The 21,405-nt window shown below is 39.4% G+C and overlaps 1 long non-coding RNA gene across 1 annotated transcript; it reads right to left on the reverse strand.

Moving 5' to 3' along the window:
- Positions 1-5,947: 5,947 nt before the first annotated feature.
- Positions 5,948-21,193, reverse strand: LOC121869861. The gene is made up of 4 exons (XR_006089602.1): positions 21,025-21,193; positions 18,059-18,156; positions 17,752-17,855; positions 5,948-6,179 (listed from the first exon to the last, which is right to left on the reverse strand). It is a non-coding gene; the product is annotated as an uncharacterized LOC121869861 (long non-coding RNA).
- Between the last annotated feature and the right edge of the window lie 212 nt (positions 21,194-21,405).

Here is a 21,405-nt window from a genome sequence, read left to right on the forward strand (position 1 = left end):
TTAACTATTTAAACAATAACATTTATTGTTTATCTATTTTAAGATTATTTATTAATATTTTATTAATATATAACACTATATATAAGCTTACGACACCATAATAAACTCGCTATTTTAACTATTCATAATATTATTAACGGTAACTATTAGTCTAAAACTACACAATTATTCAGCAACAATTATTAAACAACAATTACCTATAATATAAAACGTAAATAATGATCAACTACCAATTATATCATTATCAAGTCCATCTTGAATGATGAGTACCTCTCACTATCATGTCCTGTTGGCTTGAGACACACCTGAGAAGAGTGTTTGAGTACGTCTCACTATCATGTCCTGTTGGCCTGAGACACACCTGAGAAGGGTGTTTGAGTACGTCTCACTATCATGTCCTGTTGGCCTGAGACACACCTGAGAAGGGTGTTTGAGTACCTCTCACTATCATGTCCTGTTGGCCTGAGACACACCTGAGAAGGGTGTTTGAGTACCTCTCACTATCATGTCCTGTTGGCCTGAAACACACCTCAGAAGGGTGTTTGAGTACCTCTCACTATCATGTCCTGTTGGCCTGAGACACACCTGAGAAGGGTGTTTGAGTATCTTTCACTATTATGTCCTGTTGGCCTGAGACACACCTGAGAAGGGTTTGAGTACCTCTCACTATCATGTCCTGTTGGCCTGAGACACACCTGAGAAGGGTGTTTGACTACCTCTCACTATCATGTCCTGTTGGCCTGAGACACACCTGAGAAGGGTGTTTGAGTACCTCTCACTATCATGTCCTGTTGGCCTGAGACACAGCTGAGAAGGGTGTTTGAGTACCTTTCACTATCATGTCCTGTTGGCCTGAGACACACAAGAGAAGTGTGTTTGAGTACCTCTCACTATCATGTCCTGTTGGCCTGAGACACACCTGAGAAGGGTTTGAGTACCTCTCACTATCATGTCCTGTTGGCCTAGAGACACACCTGAGAAGGGTTTGAGTGCCTCTCCTCATCTCATGTCCTGTTGGCCTAGACACACCTGAAAAGGGTATTTGAGTACCTCTCACTATCATGTCCTGTTGGCCTGAGACACAGCTGAGAAGGGTGTTTTGAGTACCTCTCACTATCATGTCCTGTTGGCCTGAGACACACCTGAGAAGGGTGTTTGAGTACCTTTCACTATCATGTCCTGTTGGCCTGAGACACACAAGAGAAGAGTGTTTGAGTACTTCTCACTATCATGTCCTGTTGGCCTGAGACACACCTGAGAAGGGTTTGAGTACCTCTCACTATCATGTCCTGTTGGCCTCAGACACACCTGAGAAGAGTGTTTGAATACCTCTCACTATCATGTCCTGTTGGCCTGAGACACACCTGAGAAGAGTGTTTGAATACCTCTCACTATCATGTCCTGTTGAACACATGTTCTACAATATTGGGGTTGTAATAAAGTATTCAGCAATAGTTTAAATACTTATATCTCATTCTGTAAGATATTTATGTTTGGGGAACATCATGGCCAAGTGTATACAGTTATACTGCCCTTTAATTGGTCACTTAATACTAGGGTTTACTTCTTAACTTAGGGTCGCTGCCACCAGACCGCAGGACAGTATGTGTAGTTGTTCTTTGGGGAGCTGGCAAAGAAGTCTAGCAGTGAGAGTTTGGTCCAGCAGTGTCAGATTAGTCTAGCAGTGTGAGTTTAGTCTAGCAGTGTGAGTTTAGTCTAGCAGTGTAAGTTTGGCTAGCAGTGTGAGTTTAGTCTAGCACTGTAAGTTTAGTCTAGCAGTGTGAGTTTGGTCTAGCAGTGTGAGTTTAGTCTAACAGTGTGAGTTTAGTCTAACAGTGTGAGTTTAGTCTAGCAGTGTGAGTTTGTTCAAACAGTGTGAGTTTAGTCTAACAGTGTGAATTTACTCATACAGTGTGAATTTAGTCTAGCAGTGTGAGTTTAGTCTAGCAGTGTGAGTTTAGTCTAGTAGTGTGAGTTTAGTCTAGCAGTATGAGCTTAGTCTAATAGTGTGAGTTTAGTCTAACAGTGTGAGTTTAGTCTAGCAGTGTGAGTTTAGTCTAACAGCAGTGTGAGTTTAGTCTAGCAGTGTGAGTTTAGTCCAGCAGTGGGAGTTTAGTCTACTGAAGCAGTGTGAGTTTAGTCTACTGAAGCAGTGTGAGTTTAGTCTAGCAGTGTGAGTTTAGTCTACTGAAGCAGTGTGAGTTTAGTCTACTGAAGCAGTGTGAGTTTAGTCTACTGTAGGAGTGTGAGTTTAGTCTAGCAGTGTGAGTTTAGTCTACTGAAGTAGTGTGAGTTTAGTCTACTGAAGTAGTGAGAGTTAAGTCTAGCAGTGTGAGTTTAGTTTACTGAGCAGTGTGAGTTTAGTCTACTGAAGCAGTGTGAGTTTAGTCTACTGAAGCAGTGTGAGTTTAGTCTACTGAAGCAGTGTGAGTTTAGTCTACTGAAGCAGTGTGAGTTTAGTCTACTGAAGCAGTGTGAGTTTAGTCTAGCTGTATGAGTTTAGTCTAGCAGTGTGAGTTTAGTCTAGCAGTGTGAGTTTAGTCTAGTAGTTTAAGTTTAGTCTAGCAGTGTGAGTTAAGTCTAGCAGTGTGAGTTTAGTCTAGCAGTGTGAGTTTAGTCTAGTAGTTTAAGTTTAGTCTAGCAGTGTGAGTTAAGTCTAGCAGTGTGAGTTTAGTCTAGCAGTGTGAGTTTAGTCTAGTAGTGTGATTTTAGTCTAGCAGAGTGAGTTTAGTCTTGCAGTGTGAATTTAGTCTACTGAAGCAGTGAGAGTTTAGTCTAGCAGTGTGAGTTTAGTCTAGCAGTGTGAGTTTAGTCTAGCAGTGCGAGTTTAATCTAGCAGTGTGAGTTTAGTCTAGCAGTGTGAGTTTAGTCTAGCAGAGTAAGTTTAGTCTAGCAGTGAGAGTTTAATCTAGCAGTGTGAGTTTAGCCTAGCAGTGTGAGTTTAGTCTAGTAGTGTGAGTTTGTGTTTTTCATAAATCAAAGTTGAGGGTGGAAGGAAGGGTGAAACACCAACCAGTAGTTATAACTAATTATTTTAGACATAATAAAAATACTGCACTCTGTGACAATACAAAAATAGTTGACCTTCCCCAAGCAATTAAGGTCACAGCACCACACAAACATAACTGACCTTCTCCCACAAATGAAGGTCTCTTCTTCTCCATACAAAATAACTGACCTTAATACTATCATTACACACTTAACATTATATACACAGACACTGGTACAGTATAATACAACATACAACAGTACCTTGAGTTCTCCCTTAATACTATCAGTACACACACTTAACATTATATACACAGACACTGGTATAATACAACATACAACAGTACCTTGAGTCCTCCCTTAATACTATCAGTACACACACTTAACATTATATACACAGACACTGGTATAATACAACATACAACAGTACCTTGAGTCCTCCCTTAATACTATTAGTACACACACTTAACATTATATACACAGACACTGGTATAATACAACATACAAATTACCCCTTCAGAGTGTTTACTGTGACACTACCCAATAGAAAACTTAGATACTCCCTTAGTGCGGTGAGTGTGAACGTTATGCAGCGGTAATAAGAGTCACAAAAGATTATAGGGACCTGTACTAATGTATGCAGTACACAGTATTTACATAAAACTCTATATTCATGTCCACAAAATTAATGCCATTCTTGTAGCAACCATTTTTTTAAATACCATTGTTAGATAAACACATGCCAGTACTATTAGGAAAAGTTGTATATAAGAACAGCAAATATCTAAATACTGTATGGTAATTTAACCAAGTCTTCTACTTAACATGATCAAAAAACAAATTTTAACCCAGAGTATGGCATTTCAGCATTGGCTACTTTAAGCAAATGACTGCCCAAGGATGAATTGTTATATAACCAAGAAGAGTTACCTAACTAAGGCACAAGCTGCTAACTGAACAATATATTAAACACGATATTATATACAGTTAAGAGGTGTTAAAGTTCATCTGCCCCATAACACCAGCTACTGTTATATGAACCCTAACCATTATTTACCAGACAATGGTACCATATATCTGTAAGTGATGAAAGAATATATTTAAAACATGAATCAAAACTACCAACCATTTTAGTCAAGATAAAATATCAAAATATCTCGTAAGAGTTGAGCAAAACTTATCAAATATTTACGTACAATTTCAACAGAGATTGAAGAGTTCCGTGAGATAATGACAACACCTTGACTATAACAAATGGTCTACCACCACTGTACTACTTTACCAAGATGATTTACTACCTGCGTTAATGTACGTACTTGTGATAAAAATTACGTCGCGTGTAAATAAAGACAGACGTACACAGTTGACACAACTATTGATGCACAAATTATAGTAAAGGAGAGTTCATCTCAATTCAACACAACTTATCCAGTAAAGGTGAAATTTTAAGCCCATAGATGATAAGTTTAACCTTTGTTCACTACTGTACTGTAAATAACATTATTAAAAAGGCTGATGAAACAAAATGGAGTATTACTATGAGTGATATTTAACCAACACCAAAGGTCTACACTAAGGCCATGGTAGAAGTAATTTACATCTTAAGAGCAGATAACTTGTGTTTAATATCTATAAAAGTGGCATTTGTCACTTGTCTTTATTTCTGCTACATTCATAGAGTTTGTTCAAGTGGTTTTATATTGATGTATATCACTGTATTCAAGTTTGTGTGTCACATTTACCTTCTGTTAAAGTCATTCAAAAATTTATTGAATTCTGTTTTTTTCATGCACAAGTTTATGACGTTTGAGACGACCGCTGCGGGAGAAACATTTCCCACATTTCCCACATTCCTCACATTCAAACTCCTTTATACCATTGTGTAGTACAAGAATGTGTTTCTTGAGATTACCCTTTAGTGCAAAATGTTTCCCACATTCCTCACATTCAAACTTCTTTATACCACTGTGTCCAAGAATGTGTATCTTGAGAGTACTCTTCTGGGTGAAACATTTCCCACATTCATCACATTCAAATTCCTTCACACCATTGTGTTCAAGAATGTGTGTCTTGAGAGTACTTTTCTGGGAGAAACATTTCCCACATTCCTCACATTCAAACTCCTTTATACCACTGTGTCCAAGAATGTGTGTCTTTAGAGTACTCTTCCGGGAGAAACATTTCCCACATTCCTCACATTCAAATTTCTTCACACCATTGTGTTCAAGAATGTGTCTCTTGAGATTACTCTTCTGGGAGAAACATTTCCCACATTCCTCACATTCAAATTCCTTCACACCATTGTGTATAAGAATGTGTGTCTTGAGAGTACTCTTATGGGAGAAACATTTCTCACATTCGTCACATTCAAACTCCTTTACACCATTGTGTACAAGAATGTGTGTCTTGAGAGTATTCTTATGGGAGAAACATTTCCCACATTCCTCACATTCAAACTCCTTCACACCATTGTGTACAAGAATGTGTGTCTTGAGAGTATTCTTCTGGGAGAAACATTTCCCACATTCCTCACATTCAAACTCCTTCACACCATTGTGTACAAGAATGTGTGTCTTGAGAGCACTCTTATGGGAGAAACATTTCTCACATTCCTCACATTCAATCTCCTTCACACCATTGTGTTCAAGAATGTGCGTCTTGAGATTACTCTTCCGGGAGAAACATTTCCCACATTCCTCACATTCAAACTTCTTCACACCATTGTGTACAAGAATGTGTGTCTTGAGAGTACTCTTATGGGAGAAACATTTCCCACATTCCTCACATTCAAACTCCTTTATACTACTGTGTCCAAGAATGTGTGTCTTGAGATTACCCTTCCGGGAGAAACATTTCCCACATTCCTCACATTCAAACTTCATCACACCATTGTGTACAAGAATGTGTGTCTTGAGAGTACTCTTATGGGAGAAACATTCCTCACATTCAAACTCCTTCTCACCATTGTGTACAAGAATGTGTGTCTTGAGATTACTCTTCTGGGAGAAACATTTCCCACATTCCTCACATTCAAACTCCTTCACACCATTGTGTACAAGTAAATGTCTCTGAAGAGTAGACTTGAAGCCAAACTGTTTGCCACATTCCTCACAGGAGAACTTTTTATCTCTGCTTGACATTGCGAACTTCTACTTAGTTACACTTGGTCTTGAGATGTGACATCACAATATCTGAAAGAAATTTTTTTGCCTTAGATAATATTCTTATAAAAGTACAATTTATAAATGAAAACTACAAGTGACTAAATCAATTTGTGTAAAATAAGAGTAAAAATAAAATAAAAATTTGAAATAAAAGGTTATATTAATGTACACCGCGAAGATGCCGGAAAACCAGCTTTTTGAAGTGAGACAGATTGTATGACTATGGAAACACAGAAGAAAGCAGAGCATTCAACAGTGTGAGGAAAGAAGGATGTACTATAATGGGTTATTATAGTGTGACCCACATCCACACAGACACAGTTTGGCTGTGTGAGTAAAGAAGGATGTACTATAATGGGTTATTATAGTGTGACCCACATCCACACAGACACAGTTTGGCTGTGTGAGTAAAGAAGGATGTACTATAATGGGTTATTATAGTGTGACCCACATCCACACAGACACAGTTTGGCTGTGTGAGTAAAGAAGGATGTACTATAACGGGTTATTATAGTGTGACCCACATCCACACAGACACAGTTTGGCTGTGTGAGTAAAGAAGGATGTACTATAATGGGTTATTATAGTGTGACCCACATCCACACAGACACAGTTTGGCTGTGTGAGTAAAGAAGGATGTACTATAACGGGTTATTATAGTGTGACCCACATCCACACAGACACAGTTTGGCTGTGTGAGTAAAGAAGGATGTACTATAATGGGTTATTATAGTGTGACCCACATCCACACAGACACAGTTTGGCTGTGTGAGTAAAGAAGGATGTACTATAATGGGTTATTATAGTGTGACCCACATCCACACAGACACAGTTTGGCTGTGTGAGTAAAGAAGGATGTACTATAATGGGTTATGATAGTGTGACCCACATCCACACAAACACAGTTTGGCTGTGTGAGTAAAGAAGGATGTACTATAATGGGTTATCATAGTGTAACCGATGTGCCTCCAACTCGGCCCATCAAATACCAACTCGGACCATCTCGGATAACCAACCTTTAACTCAAACATTCTAATGTCTGTTTATATCAACGACATAACATAAAACATTTATTACGTTTACCACAAGGGAGGGAGGAAGGCCCACAAATTAACATTTACTCACAAAATTAACAACAATAACAAGACGGCCACCTTGGTTGATGTTGACCTGCTACACCTTGTCCGATTCTCTCTCTTATCTTTCAGTAGCTACAAGTTTTCATTATTAACACTATAATAAAAGTATTTTATTAATAAATATTACATATTATAAATAAATTATACTTTCATTATAATGTTTTATTATTGATTAAATTCCCGCTAATAGATATATATTAATATTAAACTTAACTTAAGTCAGTGGCTGGAGAACCGAATAGCTTGAGAACATTTACAATTTTACTAAAATAAATTAAAAAAATACCATTTTGTGTTGAACTATTTTAAGTTTATTTATCAATATTTTATTAATATATAACACTACAGTATATAGATTCAGTAAACGAACGACTCCGTGGAACATATTGTGTCGGTTAATGGAGGGACCACTGAAGATATTTTAGCGACCCTCCCTGGTGACAAGCTTAACCTGACGTGGGTCAACACTCCACTATCCACCTATATGAACCTTTATTAATGTGGAACAAGTCCATTATAAGAACAATTCACTGGACAATACTCACGGCAGTAGGTATGACCTGTAATATTTGATCACTAACTTGAACTATCATCATTATTGTTGTGGAATTTTCCTAGAAGTACAATAATTATTTACCTATTATACAGTACAGCATTAATTTATGCCAAGATTGATGCCAAAATAACTATAGATAAGTATTGTAGTGGAATTCTCCCTTACAAACGCTGTTTGTCGCTGCCTAGCCGACCCCACCAATTCCCCAGTGTATGCCTCGTGGTCTAGGTCAACCAGCGCCGCCATACACCACGGAGCGGGGGTCAACTACTAAGCCACGCCTACCCCCGCTATTTAAGACCTGACCTCGTGGTGATCGCTCTCGACTGCTGGACCCGGAGCTGCGAAGACCTGCCTCTTTTGCTGCATGTTTGAGCAGTCTGCAACTTTGTTGTGATAGGACACTCAATCCTAGTGATTGTACTTACTCAACATAGTGACGGTGTAATTACCATCACAGATTGTACGGGAAATTCCAACTTCTGGAAAACAAATATTTGGGCTCCCCAAATTTTGACTACTACCCGTGCGTCTACGTCCTGGATTGGCCAATCAGTGGTGCCCCACGGTGGCGTGATACATGCACGTTTACTGCGGTGCTCTGATTGGCTAACCGAACGTGGCGTGGTAGGTAGGCTGTTTCTACTCTCTAAGTCCTCTTCTTTCCTTTTTTCATCCCCCTCATGCACTCCGTTCTTTGAACGGGAGGCGGGACTTAGCGATACGGTCGATCCGGCAAGGGAACCTGTGATAGTGCAGGGCACCCCTTGTCCGGGGGTCACCGGTAGGTGGCAACTTTCTTAGACATAACTATAGTCACAGGTAACCTGGGTGCAGAACCCTACGAGCCCGACGCCCGTCCAAGAGGGGGGGGCGGGGTCACTGCTCCCAGGCAGGAGCCCTGTGTTATAGGTAGGATTAGATGTAATCAAGAAGATGACAACAAGCATTAGAATAAAACATAGAGATAAGGGACACTCTATTGGAAGGGGAAAAGTGGCAGAAATCACTTACAACAAACTGCAAGTCCCACTAACAAGAATATTCAGCACCAATGAAGGTTTTAAAGTAATCTGTAAAGATGACTTTGATTCAGATAAAATCCTTTCAAAAGAAGCAAGAGATATATTTTACAATGAAGGCCTTATTGTTGTCATGCCACCAGAACAAAAAGCAAAAAGATCAGTTTTCGTTCGTCAAGTCGACCAAGAGATCGGGAGGAAGACATCGGAAGACCTGAAAGATGAACTGGAACGACAAAACAGGTGGATGAAGATTGAAGAAGTCATTAAGATAAAAGACTATACTCATGTTTTTAAGATTACTTTTGAAGAAGTGTCAATGGCTGAGAAAGTTTTACAACAGGGCTTTCTAATATTCAACATGTCAGTCACACCACATCAAATAAAGAAGGAGACATTCATCAGTCTGCAAACTTGCTTCTCCTGCTACAAATATGAAGAACACACAACGAGAGACTGTCCGGAAAAAGAAAAAAAGTACTGCTCAGATTGTGCAGGCGACGACCATACCTACACTGAATGTAAGAATACACATGTTGGCTGTCTCAACTGTAAGAGAAACGGGAATGCATACATAGGACACAGGACGTTAGCAATGGCATGCCCAATAAAAAAACACATGATAAAGTACAAGGAACAAGAAACAAGGAAAAAGGAACAAGACAAGAAGGATACGACATACAGTACGAAATAGCCAAGAGAGCGGTCCAAGAGGCTCATAGACCAGAATCCACCATATTAAACCTGAGTGAGCCAATACATGATAAGGTAATGATTAGTATGATCCATGCACATTTGCACAATATCATTGCACCCGGATCATACAATGAGGAATTAAGGAAAATGTTTAAATTGAATAGCCTACCAGAGATGATATTTCCAGAGAATCCACAATCCGAAAAACTATTTCAGGCAACATATGCAAGCGAACTGAGAGAAAGACTACATCTAGACGAACAAAGGTTTGAGCAAGGAGCAACAGCTGATACACAAGGAACACAAGCGACTGATAGAGATCCCAGACAAATGACTAGAAGTGACAAAGAGAAGATAGAAATAACAAAAGGACAGACTATAAGACAAAGGAGTAGGAGGAGAGAAGATAAGATGGAAACTGATCACAATATACAACCTGAATCTGCTGAAGAAAGTGGATTAAAAGTTATCACTACAACAAAACATGGAATCCCAACATCGAGACCAACAGGAGGGACAATAGTAAAAAACTGTGAAGGAAGGATATACAAGTGGACATATCAAGAAAAATCCCTAAGTGAAGATTATGTCTGGTCACTAATTACTACGGACAAACTAAAGATTACGACCAAAGACTTTAAAATAGTAGACCCGTCAGAGTTTAGAAGAGTCAGAAGCGGGAAACAGGATGATAGGTCTCCACTTCAACAGTCACAATCCAAGTATAAGAAATAATGGACAATAGACAAACAGTAAGAACTTTAAGAATAATACAACACAACGTAAGAAACTGGAAGACCGAGAGAATTAACCTAAGTAATATATATCAAGAAATTGACCCTGACATTATACTAATAAACAGTCACGGTGAGACAGAAAACAACAACATAAAACTCTTTAACTATTATGTAAACCAAAGAAATAAATCGGGCGAGAAAAATGACGGAGTAGCGATAGCGGTTAAAAGAAACTTAAAATTTAAACTAATTGATGACTTCCAGGATGAATTTCTAGCAATAAAAATAAATACAACTCAAGGAGACGTAATTATTGCTACTACTTATCTCCCACCGAGACGACCCTACTTACCTATAGAAGACCTATTAAAATTGGCTAACAATAGTCATCCGATGTACATCTTAGGAGACTTTAACGCCAGACATAGGATTTTTGACAATACAAATAATAACGTCGTGGGAAACGCCCTTAATCAATTAATAAATTTAGGGAAAATCAATCATCTGGGTCCTAACTTTCCAACCTGGAGAAATCACAATACACAATCGACACCAGACAAAATTTTTACCAACAACAAAGCCTTTTTCAATTACCATATAATACAGGACCTCTTACAGGCAGTGACCATCTGCCAATTATACTAACACTCTCAACAAGCCCCATACAGATACCAATAAAAAAGAGACTGAAAATGAGTAAAACAGACTGGGACAGCTTCAAAGACGACTTAAGTAATCACCACTCGATTAACCTACAAGGAAAAACAACAGAAGATATAGACTCAGAAATGGACAGACTGCACTCAGCAATAAAAACATCTATAACCAAACACACTCCTACTTCACACTTTAGAACATTACCCAACAACAGACTACCAGAAGAAGTTAAATTAATCCAGACCTATTACAATGAAATAAACAGGTATATGGAAAGACACGGCAGTAACAGATGGCTATATACGACACAGATAGCACTACAGATAAAATTAAGAGACGCATGTAAGGAAGCAAACAATAAAAAATGGAATGATATTATAATGGCGGCTGACATGACTAAAGACACAAAAACATTTTGGACTTCCATAAACAAGATGATGGGGCACAACAAGCAAAAAACACCATACATTAAAGACCAAAATGGAACAAAATTGCACGAGGAAAATGAACAAGAGTCAGCATTCAAAAGGGAATGGGTAAAAGTTTTTAAAATATCAGATGAGGAAAATGAAGATTTTGATAGTGAACACGAAGAAAGGATAGAAGAAGAAATGGGAAGACAAATACATAGAATCACCCCAAGGCAATATATAGACTATAACTTATTACCTAATAATCAAATAATAACCATGGGAGAAATGATGCACTGTCTGAGGAAATTTAAGGAAAAGCCCCTGGGCTCACAGGTATTACACGAAATATGATCATGAATCTACCTGAAAACATTTAAATACACTATTAAACATTTATAACGCATGCTTAATAACTGGTTACTTTCCAGACAAACTAAAATATGCTAAAATGATATTTATTCCTAAGGAGGGTAAGGACAATAAGGAAATATTAAACTACAGGCCAATATCTTTATTAGAAATTACCGGGAAACTATTGGAAAAAATATTAAATTCAAGACTTATAGCCTTTTTAACACAACATGGGAAAACTAACAACAGACAACATGGATTTATGCCCAATAGAAATACCCTAACTGCAATAGCTACAATAACGGAAATAATTGCAATAGAAAAAAGCAAGGGTAACCAGATCAATATAATTTTAAGGGATGTTTCTAAGGCTTTTGATAAAGTTTGGCATTTAGGCTTGAAATATAAAATATTAAAACTGGGACTTAACGAATACTTGCTAAGAATATTGTGTAACTATTTAGATGATAGGAGAGCACAAATTCAAATTGGAAACTTTATGGGAACTATGTTTAATCTTGAGAGTGGAGTACCTCAAGGAGGATGCCTTTCTCCAACACTATATACAATTTATACTTCAGACACACCTCAACCTACCCCCTTTAGCGAATATGTAATGGCACTCTACACGGTAAGAGCGATAAAAAACATAAATGATTTTGAGAAAAAATGGAAAATCAGGACAAATAAGAACAAATTCAAGATAATACCAATAGCCAAGATTAAAACAAGTCCAGTAATAGTCGACCAGGAACTATACCCATACGACACTGAAGGCAGGATGCTTGGATTAAAACTAACAAAAAGAGGATATATAACATACTTAAAAGATAAAGAACGACAGGCAAGAATAAGATTATCAAAAATAAAACGCTTTAAGAACCTTAGCATTAATAACAAAAAAGATTTATATTGCCCTTGTCAAATCAATTATGGACTACCCACCCATCCCATTGAACACCCTTAGTAAAACGTGCATTAAAAGGTTACAAACAGTACAAAATATAGCCCTCAGATTTATATATAACATAAAATATACAGACCACATCAGTAATGAACAGCTACACAAGAGAGCAAACCTCTTAGCAATCAATGTAGATATACACAACAAAGCTGTAAATATTTGGAAAAAAGTGACTGAACTTAACACAGAAACATATCAAAACTGGATAAATAATATAGACAACGAAGAATTCCAAGAACACAGTTGGTTTAAATCAGCCAGGAAGAAAGTAATTGAACCATCTCCTGCCCCAATATACATATAAAACATTAATAGAGAGAATAAAAGATGAGAGTGACCTACCAGCTCCACAAGAACCTGGCAGGCCTCTCCATACAGTGTACCTTTAGACTAACATAACTAATATTTAACATTTAACATTTAACATTTAACATTGAACTAACATCTTAGTAAAAAAAAAAAAATAAAAAAAAAAAAATGTGACTACCCTCCCAGCTACACAAGGACCTGGGCGGGCTCACTAACTCAAAAAAAAAAAAAAAATAAAAAATAATAAATAAATAAATATTAATAATATTAATAATAATAATGTGATTACCCTCCCAGCTATATCAGCCAGGAAGAAGTAATTGAACCACCTCCTGCCTCAACATACACATTTCTACATAAAACATTACTAGAGGAATAAAGATGAGAGTGACCAACCAGCTCCACTAAGAACCTGGCAGGCCTCTCCATACAGTGTACCTTTAGACTAACACAACTAACACTTAACTAACACCTCAAAAAAAAAATGTGACTACCCTCCCAGTTACACAAGGACCTGGGCGGGCTCACTAACTCCAACAATAATAAAAATAATAATAATAAGCAGCATTATATAAATAAACCAATATTAATACAAAGGTCTGACGACCCAAGGGAGCAGAACAAAGACAAAACACCAATAAGAAAGATGAAGCGATCTGGTTGAGCCCAGATTCTTTCTACTTCTACTGTATTTCAGTTTCACCACTTTTCCTTCAATCCCTAATAATCTTCTTTCACCTCTTAACTAAAGACTTCGTATCGTATCGATCGCTCTCTCTCTACCTACAGCCGCAGCCAGCAACACCTCCTCCTCCGCCGCTGCCTGGCGGCCTTCCCTCGCACCTCCGCCTGCCTGGCGGTCCTCTCTCCCGCTGGCGAGCATGGCGACCCACAAGCTGTCCTTCTCTGAGCGTCCTCACCAACCAGCTCTCTCTACATCACGCTTGTAACCATGCTGCCTTCCCAGCACCAAGCTGCATTGTACATCCAATACAACATGTACAGTTGTACCCCACTTAACGTGGTCAATTGAACCCAGAGGGTCCCGCTAAGTGAAAACCGCGTTAAGTGAATAACAGAACATATGGGATTAATTCCAATAGAACCCAGCCCGACCCCCAAACTCCACTTTTTGACGACAAATAACTATGTTGTAGTAAAAATAACATCTTAATTTTATGATGGTACATGCACACAATTAATACTTAAGAGAAATAGAGAAATACAGTCGCCAAGTTAATGTCCATTCAAATAATGGACTCAACTCCCTCCCCCTCTTCTCACACTACACTCACTGGCTCTTCCCTCTGAGAAATTTTTGGGGGAAAACCAGGTATAGTAATAAATAATTCCTCAAACTAAAGTTAGGATAATATAATTGACATTGCTGGATTCCTTGTAAGACCAGGAATATTTTGAATATAAATGTCATATATTTTGGACAAAAGATAACATAATTACCTAGAGAACAATTTTTATCTAAAAATTGTATGTTTAATGCAAAATATATGTTGTTTATATTCAAAATGATCAGCAAATTGTAAGAATTCCAGCAATGTAAATTATATTCTGGCCGGATAATTTGTATGAATTTTATGAGCTAAAACAAATATCTTCAGTTAATAAAAAAAAAAAAATATTCTTCGACACTATCTGTCAATCAAAGTACCCCACCTTGCCTTCCCCCCCTCTTCCAACCGCGTGGTCAGTCCCAACCCTCCCCCCACCCCCCACCAATCCTCCATTCAAGAGTTTTTAACATTTAGTATTAAATAATACCTCAGATTAAAGTTAGGATAATATAATTGACATTGCTGGATTCCTTGTAAGACCAGGAATATTTTGAATATAAATGTCATATATTTTGGACAAAAGATAACATAATTACCTAGAGAACAATTTTTATCTAAAAATTGTATGTTTAATGCAAAATATATGTTGTTTATATTCAAAATGATCACCAAATTATAAGAATTCCAGCAATGTAAATTATATTCTGACTGGGTAATTTGTATGAATTTTATGAGCTAAAACAAATATCTTCAGTTAATAAAAAAAAAAATAATTCTTCACAGGGTAACAGATGGTCGGTCGGTCGGTCCCTCCCTCCCCCCCACCCCCCACCAACCGTCCCAAGGAGATGTGTGGGATAACCACTAAATTTTAATAAATAATACCTCAAACTAAAGTTAGGATAATATAATTGACATTGCTGGATTCCTTGTAAGACCAGGAATATTTTGAATATAAATGTCATATATTTTGGACAAAAGATAACATAATTACCTAGAGAACAATTTTTATCTAAAAATTGTATGTTTAATGCAAAATATATGTTGTTTATATTCAAAATGATCACCAAATTATAAGAATTCCAGCAATGTAAATTATATTCTGGCTGGGTAATTTGTATGAATTTTATGAGCTAAAACAGGCAGTCAGGCAGGGTGGCGGGTGGGGGGTGGTGCGAATCTAAAAATAGCTCTCGAGCCGGACACTCACCGCGTATATGATGAAAAATGCCGCGTTAAGTGAAAGTTCAGCTTTGGCAAGGCACCGTGTATATGCGAAAACGCGTTAAGTGAAAGCGCGTTAAGCGGGGTAATACTGTATATAGAGAGCACATCGTGAGTTTCCTTTCTCCATCCCATCCTGAGTGTGAACCAAACATCTCATACCCCACAAATGGTGACTCCCGGAGATTCGCACTCACACAGGATGGAGGAGAAACTGATCACGCTCCTAGTCTTCAAGCAACATGGAAGACTGGCTTATCCACCCAGAAGCAGCTCTCATCGGCTCTACAGCTACTGTCTCTACACCGCAGGTCAGACACCCTAGAGCAGCTCTGCTACTCTAAGCAGACAGTGGCTCCTCTTCCGACCCCAGCACATCTGTCCTGCCTCAGACGCCGACCCCGGCCCAGCAGTAACCCCTGCCGCCCCTGATGCGGCCTCTGTTCCTGAGTGCGGACACACACACCCCTCTTTTCTCCCCCAGGTACTCCCTGCTAATGTCCTGCACCCTGCTGCTGTCGTGGACCCAGCTGCTGTCACGAGCCCTCATCCGTTTCTACTGACGCAGCCCCTGCTCCTGACCCAGGCCCACACACCCCAGCAGGCGCATCTGACGACTCGGTACCTGCCGTGAGGGAAGCACAACATTCATCGCCTCCATACACCCTTATTCTCCCTCTCTACTCCCACAGATAGTGTGTATCTAGACAGTTGTCCCCAGCGACCGGCTCATCCACGCCATCGCCGTTGTCTCACATGAGGCACGCACCGCCCGTTCTGCCTCGCATGTGCTATGCAACCCTGCAGACAACAAGTCTCCTACACAGCCTGGAGGGAAGGGGGAGTATTGTAGTGGAATTCTCCCCTACAAACGCTGTTTGTCGCGGCCTAGCCGAGCCCACCAATTCCCCAGTGTATGCCTCGTGGTCCAGGTCAACCAGCGCCGCCATACACCACGGAGCGGGGGTGTCAACTGCTAAGCCACGCCTACACCCGCTATTTAAGACCTGACCTCGTGGTGATCGCTCTCTCTCTACCTACAGCCGCAGCCAGCAACACCTCCTCCTCCGCTGCTGCCTGGCGGCCTTCCCTCGAACCTCCGCCTGCCTGGCGGTCCTCTCTCCCGCTGGCGAGCATGGCGACCCACAAGCTGTCCTTCTCTGAGCGTCCTCACCAACCAGCTCTCTCTACATCATGCTTGTAACCATGCTGCCTTCCCAGCACCAAGCTGCATATTACATCCAATACAACATGTATATAGAGAGCACATCGTGAGTTTCCTTTCTCCATCCCATCCTGAGTGTGAACCAAACATCTCATACCCCACAGTATAACTTAACCCAAATAAAATACCCCATTTGTTTGAAAGTTTCCTGGCTTTTCCATGCAGTCGACACCCCAATACAGTCAGTTCTGCTATAACGCGTTAGTTGCGTTCTTGTTAAACATCGTGTTATATAAATTTGCGCAATAGAAATAACAGGGCTTATGGAGAAAATAGGGTTAGGTGCAGATTACTCGAAATAAAAAAAATTTTAGTAGTTAGCCTAACACAAAGGATAGCCTTTCTTTTACGATCATCACCGGGAATGCGATCACCAGAACGCTTCTTGGAGATATTCTTCTTTACCATATTCACAGTTAATACCACAAAATTGGAGAAATAGTAAGCAAAAATCGCGTTACAGCAAACAAGCGTTCGCGTTTTACAAATATGGTTCTTCTATTCATAAATCGCGTTAGAGCCAATTCGAGTTGTCAAAACACGCGTTACAGCAGAACTCACTGTAGTCCATATTATTTTTAAAACGTATATGAAGGCCTTTTAAAATATACGGGCAAAGCCTAAGTAATCTACTTTAAATATCTAATTGTTTCAAAAAGTCATTAACACAATAACTAATTTGTGAACCTAGATATAAAATCAGGTAAAGTAGTACCCTGTACCTTTGTAGGATATTTAAACTATTTTTCTACCCCCAAGTGCTGAAGACAAAGGTATTAGGTCAGGCATATTTGACAAATATTTTGACGTGAAACTAACTTCATACAGTAAAGATGGTCAACATATTTAAGACCATCCATAAAGGCTTTTAAAACTTACGGGCACAGCGTAATATACAGTACTTAAAATATCTAATTATTTCAAAGGTCTTTAACACAATTACTTGAATTTTTAAACGGTGATCCCAGATCCTTAATAAAAACTAAAACCACAAAGATATACACTGTACTGTACCTTATGTTATAGCAGAAAGCTTCCAATGTGGTGCAGCAAGAGACCTGTTAACCAAAACAAACCTTCGTCTTGTGGCCCATGTCTTACATCTTCACGTCACCGTCCTAGAATGAATAACATTTTAACAGCTAATAAATTAAATACTCTGGGCAGTAATATTATATAATATGTATACAGTACTGTACAGTATTATATTAATCAGGAACTCATTAAATCTTCAAACATTTAAATACAATATTATGGTTAAATTAAGAAATTTCCATAAAACTTTTTAAAGAGAATAATGAAACACTTTAGAAAATCTTACCTAGACAATGACACGAGGAACTTCATTAACCATGATCAGCGAGGCAGCAATATGGTAGTTGTCTTAACACTACAGTAACAACCAATTGGAGCAGTAAACTGTAAACAAAATAACCCTGTTACTCTTTTTGTAGAAACTCAGATAATTTTTTGTTCCAACATGTTGGAGACGAAACAACCTTGTAAAAGATTGCTAACACGGTTTTATGCCGGGGCGCTCCTGCTTAACACAATTGCTCAAGGTATTGGATATTTGGCCCCATATTCTGGAACAGGTGGTAATATCGACAATATTTACCTAGATTTTGCCAAGGCTTTCGACAGTGTACTCCAGGAAAGACTGAAAATCAAACTGGAAGGGTACAGAATTCGAGGAAATGTCCTAGCGTGGATAGAAGACTTTCTACCTGTACATGACCGCAAGCAGTGTGTGGCAATTACTGGTACAAAATCGTCATCAATACCCGTCACAAGCGGGGTACCACAGGGCAGTGTATTGGGCCCGCTGTTGTTTGTTTGTTTCATAATGACATGCCTGACGTTGTACAAATGTTTGGCGATGACGCCAAGTTATTTCGGGAAATCAAGAACCAAGCAGACTGTGAAGAGCTGCAGAAGGACCACAAGTTAACTCTGGTCAACAACTTTCTTAATACCACTTACTAGTCACTAATGGATAACACCTGGTAAATTCACAAGCTATATCCCACTGCCATAAGGGTTTACTAATCTATAAACGCCGACATTGTGAAGCGTCTTGCGATTTTTCCTTTCCCAGAGAATTAAAATACCATCGAAGACATGATTTGGTTAGGTTAGGTTTGAATACCACCAAATTTTTATTTTCCCCGAGAATTAAACCCTCACCATCGGACACACGATTTGGCTAGGTTAGGATCCCACCAAATACAGTGACAAAAATGTAAATTTCTTGTCAAAAAATCAACTGCAACTATACAGTAAAGTTCCCAAAATGTCTCAAAAGCTAATATTTTGCTACAAACTGTAATTTAACCACAAATAAAAAGTACCACATTCTTATAACCAAATTTTTTTACTTCAATTAAATAAAAAAATCTTTCCCAAAATAAATATGACCCAAAATCCCACCTTGGTTAATATATAGGACTAACCCGCCATAGTGCCGATGCTGCTGTATCATCTCACGTCCAGAAAATGTCTCAAATATCACCGTATAGTAAGTTTTTTCTGTTTAATATACCGGGGAAGTTAGATTAGGTAGGTTTGTTTGGTTAGGTCTGTCCTTCATAACCACAAATGTTAAGTAGCGTTTATTTAAAAAACATCCATTTACTAACATTACCACAAATAGTGACCACTATAATATAACAAAAGTAACTTGACAAAATTATCTTAAAAGTAAAAAACTACTGAAAAGTAACAATTCCAAAACGTAAAGTGACGTAAACTCCACAAGTAACAAAAATTATCAAATGTAAAAGTATCACACTCCACAAGTAACAAAACTTACCAAACATAAAAGTAACAAAAACTCAACAGGAAAGTAATACAATACCTCAAACTATCAAACTATTTCCTTAACATTGTTCCATTGACAATTTCCTCCAGTAGTTTACATTAATAAGCAGCAGCAGTTATTGGTCCACTTGCCTTCACCGTCTACCTGTTAATTAATACCTACACCACACACCTGCACCATAAACACACTATATACCTGCACCACAAACACACTATATACCTGCACCATATACCTACACCACACACCTGCACCACAAACACACTACATACCTGCACCATATACCTACACCACACACATGCACCATACCTATTTGGTCCCAGATGGGCCTAGTTGGGCCCAGATGGGCCTAGTTGGTCACAGATGGGCCTAGTTGGTCCCAGATGGGCCTAGTTGGTCCCAGATGGGCCTAGTTGGTCCCAGATGGGCCTAGTTGGTCCCAGATGGACCTAGTTGGTCCCAGATGGACCTAGTTGGTCCCAGATGGGCCTAGTTGGTCCCAGATGGGCCTAGTTGGTCCCAGATGGGTCTAGTTGGTCCCAGATGGGCCTAGTTGGTCCCAGATGGGCCTAGTTGGTCCCAGATGGGCCTAGTTGGTCCCAGATGGGCCTAATTGGTCCCAGATGGGCCTAGTTGGTCCCAGATGGGCCTAGTTGGTCCCAGATGGGCCTAGTTGGTCCCAGATGGACCTAGTTGGTCCCAGATGGGCCTAGTTGGTCCCAGATGGGCCTAGTTGGTCCCAGATAGACCTAGTCCCAGATGTCCCAGAGTAGACCTAGTTGTCCCAGATGGAGTTGGCCCAGATGGACCTAGTTGGTCCCAGATGGGCCTAGTTGGTCCCAGATGGGCCTAGTTGGTCCCAGATGGCCTAGCTGATCCCAGATGGCCGGCTGGTCCCAGATGGCCCTAGTTGGTCCCAGATGGGCCTGTGTCCCAGATGGGCCCTGTAGTTGGTCCCAGGTGGGCCTGGTCCCAGATGGGCCTGGTTAGTTGGTCCCAGATGGGCCTAGTTGGTCCCAGATGGGCCTAGTTGGTCCCAGATGGACCTAGTTGGTCCCAGATGGGCCTAGTTGGTCCCAGATGGGCCTAGTTGGTCCCAGATGGACCTAGTTGGTCCCAGATGGACCTAGTTGGTCCCAGATGGGCCTAGTTGGTCCCAGATGGGCCTAGTTGGTCCCAGGTGGGCCTAGTTGGTCCCAGATGGGCCTAGTTGGTCCCAGATGGGCCTAGTTGGTCCCAGATGGACCTAGTTGGTCCCAGATGGGCCTAGTTGGTCCCAGATGGGCCTAGTTCAACCAGTGTGACCGACAACCACAGAGATGGCTGGATAGCTTCAACCATAGGTTGGATGTTTATATGAGCAATAGGGGCTGGGTGGACTGCCCAGTATGGCCCGCTGTAGTTTCCTCCATTCTTATGTTCTACTGTACTGTGTCTAGTTAACACGGCCATACATAATGTTAACTTACCACGAGGGAGGGAGGAAGGCCCACAAATTAACATTTACTAACAAAATTAACAACAATAAACAAGACGTCCACCTTGGTTGATGTTGACACGCTACACCTTGTCCGATTCTCTCTCTTATCTTTCAGTAACTACAAGTTTTCATTATTAACACTATAATAAAGTATTTTATTTATACATTTTACATAATATAAATAAATTATACTTTAATCATAAGGTTTTATTATTGATAAACTCCCGCTAATAGATATATATTAATATTAACTAAACTTAAGTCAATAGCTGGAGAACCGAATAGCTTGACAACATTTACAAATACACTAAAATAAATTTAAACAATAACTTTTATTATTTAACTATTTAAACAATAACATTTATTGTTT

This window comes from Homarus americanus, unplaced genomic scaffold, assembly GCF_018991925.1.
Source record: "Homarus americanus isolate GMGI-L3 unplaced genomic scaffold, GMGI_Hamer_2.0 scaffold41588, whole genome shotgun sequence".
NCBI lineage: Eukaryota > Metazoa > Arthropoda > Malacostraca > Decapoda > Nephropidae > Homarus > Homarus americanus.